General features: G+C 42.2%; 1 long non-coding RNA gene across 1 annotated transcript; it reads left to right on the top strand.

The window, feature by feature from the left end:
* The first annotated feature begins 262 nt into the window (after positions 1-262).
* LOC122231236 lies at positions 263-3,680 on the top strand. Its single transcript, XR_006208425.1, has 3 exons — positions 263-302; positions 2,398-2,556; positions 3,381-3,680. It is a non-coding gene; the product is annotated as an uncharacterized LOC122231236 (long non-coding RNA).
* Positions 3,681-3,999: the final 319 nt, after the last annotated feature.

The following is a 3,999-nucleotide window of genomic DNA, read 5'->3' as shown; positions in this document are numbered from 1 at the left end:
TGAAAACATTAAGCTTGATGAAAAACTTCAGAGTAACATCCTTATATTTTCCTTTAATTGCCCTCGGTAAATGTGTTCTTAGAAAGCCACTGGGATGCTGTGGGTATGAAAGGGGTCAGCAGATTTCAGCCCATCACTGACCATTATTTATTTTTTTTCCTGGTTCTCAACTTCCATTTATTTATTTATTTATTTATTTATTTATTTATATTGTTGAAGTATAGTTGACGAATAGTTGTATTAGTTTCAGGTGTACAAGATACGGATTTTACAATTCTATACATTACTCCGTGTTTACCATGGTAAGTAGTCACCACGCTACTTATAATATGTTATTACAATATTATTGGCTATATTCCCTATGCTTGTACTCTTCGTCTCTGTGACTTACTTAGTTTATAACTGGAAGTGCGTTCCCCCCTCACCCTTCATCTATTTCGAGCATCCCCTCACCCGCCTCCCCTCCAGCAACCACCAGTTTGTTCTCAGTATGTATGAGTCCGTTTGTTTTTGGATTCCACTTATAAGTGAAATCATAGGACGTTTGTCTTTCTCTGTCTGACTTGTTTCACTTAGCCTAATACCCTCTAGATCCAACCATGCTGTCGTAAATGACAGCATCTCATTCTTTTTTTATGGCTGAATAATATTCCATTGTGTGTGTGTGTGTGTGTGTGTGTACATCCATATATATATATTCCACATCTTATATACTATATATTTATTTGTATATATATGTATATCATATTTTTTATCTGTTCATTTATCAGTGGGCACTTAGGCTGCTTCCAAGCTTGCTTCCTGTAAATAACGCTACAATAAACACAGGAGTACAGATATCTTTTCAGATTGCTGTGCTGCCCATTTTCATTCACAAAGCTTTGTTGGAACAGGGCATGCCTGTTCATGTACATGTCTGTCTCTGGCTGCTTTCATGCTGCAAAGGCAAACTTGAGTCACCATGGCAGAGACCACGCGGCCCATGAAACCTAAAGTATTTACTGTCCGGTCCTCTAACCTAAATTTGCCAACTCTGAATGACCTATGAGATAGAGTCCTTCTATCCGGGAGATTCTAAAGTCCTTGAGTACTCTCGCTAGGGATTCACTTATAGCTCCATTGCTTGTACTTTCCAAAGTCATTAGGGCATTCATTCCTTCAGCATTTACTGAATCTCTATTATGTGCCAGTGTGTCTGAGTGTCTTCTAGGTGGTTAGGACACAGGAATGAATTAAAAAGACAAGTTTCCTAACATCGTAGAAAGCCTGTTGTAGTAAGAAGAGACAGGCAATGAACAAGGCAGCAAATAAGTGAACGACATCGTTTCCTGTAGTAATGAATGTTTCCATGAAAACAAAATAAAACAAAACAAAACATGATCTGTGACAAAGCCTGACCTAAGCTGGGAGGGTGTCTCTGTACTCATTTAGGATGGGTGCTCGGGCGTAATTATCAGCTCAGCATTTCTCTTTATACTGAATGGCTTTGACCACACAGGGACTAGTTGGAAATCACGCGTAACTACTAACACCTGGGCTACTGTGTCATGGTGAGTGGGGCAGGAAAAGAAGATGCAGAGACACTAACCCCAAGAACGTAGTCACAGGTTGCCAATCTGTCCTCAGTCTGGGGGAAATAGATGATATAAAGGAACAGCACGCAAGTACATCCTAGCTTTTGGTTTTAGACGTTTTTCTACATCAGAACATAAACACAGGTTAAACACATGGGGCACCTGGGTGGCTCAGTCGGTTAAGCGTCTGACCTGTGATTCCAGCTCAGGTCATGGTCCCAGGGTTGTGGGATTGAGCCCCGAGTCGTGCTCTGCACTGAGTGTGGAGCCTGCTTAAGGTTCTTTCTCTCTCCCCCTGTGCCCCTCCCCTGCTTGCACTCTCTGTCTCTCTTAAAAAAAAAAAAAAAAAAAAAAAAAAAAAAAAAAAGTCTTACCCTGCATAGAACATTGTGATACAGTTTTTGAGTTGCAGTTGGAAAGGACTCGTACTGTTGTGTATTTTTATGCTTTATACCTTTTTGTAAAACGGTGCTGGTGAAGGTGACGATGTAGTCTAGGTTGGAAGATTCTTAAACAGGAAACTGAAGGCAATACTGAATCGACAGAGAGGAATATTATAGAAACCTTGTTTTCTCAAGAGGACAATGGGAGTGTAGGCTGCTGGAAGCACTTTTATTTCTTTTTCTTTGAGTTCTCATTATTAAATAATAAAGCATGCTCTTCTCTGCTTTAGCAAATCAGTGTCATCAAATAAGCCAGCATAATTAGACTCACGGATTCCAGCCTGAATTTCTGGTCAGCAAAAATGTTAAAGCAAATCAAAACCAAAATACTCTCAGTTCGCTTTTCTGAACTGTAACACTAATATAATTTTTCTTTTCAGGAAGGAGAATGTTCTTGTTTATGGTTTCCTTTGATCAATTACCTCAGATCATTCCCAATGTTAAAAAAAAAATAGTCTTGACTAGAATCCTGCTTCAGCATTTGGGACTGATGCTGAAAGTAGTCTAGAAGCATCGGATCTTTCGCGTGTTTTGCGACGGTAAGCTCCATGTTGTAAAAATGGCAGAGTTCTTACAGTCCCTGGTTGAGCATAGCAAATTCCTGGTCCGTGGGAGCGTGTTTGTATTGCAATGATCCTAATTTACCCATAAATAAATTATTCTCCTCTGAAGCCCATAATAAATACAGTTTTAATTGCATGCCAACTGTCAGACCCTAAAATTAGACAGCTTTAGTCCTCCTTTGCCAATGGGAGGGGCTGTTCTGGAATATTTGAGCCGAGATCTGCTGAGGCTCCAGAAGCACTTTGGGAGAGAGAGGAAAGAGGCAGAGATATTTCTGATGAGTGTCTGAACAGATTTCAGTTGTAGAAGCCTTATTTCTGGGTCAGACAGAAGTCACATTCACATGTCTGCAACCAACTGGAGGCGAGTGCCCGGACCCATGCCTTCTATCATCTCTCTTCTTTGGAATCTCTGGGGTCCATTTTCATAGACAGAGCCAAAGGGGGTGAGTCACAGACTGCCCTCCTGCTTGTTCCACTCTTCTAGAATTAGCAGAGACAGCACTCACTTAGAAAAGATGTTTGTGCCCTTGTGACGAAGAGCCTTCAAATAGAGTCACTGTCTAAAAAAAAAAAAAAAAAAAAAGTAGGGCAATCTTATAAATTAGCTTGAGCACCAGGGAATAGAGGCCAAGTGTGAAATTGGGTCGGCCCCAATAGAAGTGAGGTTAGGAGCCATCAGCACTGCCTGGCACCCCCTCCCTCCGTGCCTAGCTTCCCAAAGGAGCCACTTGCTGGAGCTCAGTGGCATTGGGCAAGTACCTAACCTCCTGACACCTGTTTCCTCATATGAAAAATAGGAAGAGGAAAGTACCTGTCGGCAATAAGCACTTGTGAGATTAAATCAGATGACGTTTGTGAAGTGCCCACATACAGGAGTGCCGGTAAAGAAAGTTGCTACCTCCCTCCCCTTTTCTTTTGGGAGCTGTACTCTTGAGTGAGTTATTTCCTGGCTGGCTTTACCTTTGTTCCCCACTTTTCTCTATACTCGCATTTTTCTTCTGTGAAATGAAGAAGGGTAGACGCACCAGGTAAGATGCCTTTGAGACAAGGGGGCTATGTGCTAACACTGGACCTCAGAATCCCACAGTTCTTGTCCACTGTGCCAACGGATAGACACCATGGTTTGCAGGGGCCCCTGGGTGGCTTGTTTGGTTGGGCATCTGACTTTGGCTCACGATCCCGAGGTTTGTGAGTTTGAGTCCCGCATAGAGCTCACTGCTGTCAGCACAGAGCCACTTTAGATCCTCTGTCCTCCTCTCTCTCTCTGCCACTCCCCTGCCTGCTCGCACGCTCTCTCTCTCTCTCTCTCTCAAAAATAAATAGACATTAAAAAAAAATCATTGTTTCCGATATGGGATCCTGGGGAAGCTTCAGGACCAAGTTGTGACTAAGAAAATCAAGGTGGTCATGTCTGTG

The sequence above is a fragment of the Panthera tigris genome, chromosome A1, assembly GCF_018350195.1.
Source record: "Panthera tigris isolate Pti1 chromosome A1, P.tigris_Pti1_mat1.1, whole genome shotgun sequence".
NCBI lineage: Eukaryota > Metazoa > Chordata > Mammalia > Carnivora > Felidae > Panthera > Panthera tigris.
This window is presented reverse-complemented; position numbering and strand designations above follow the sequence as displayed.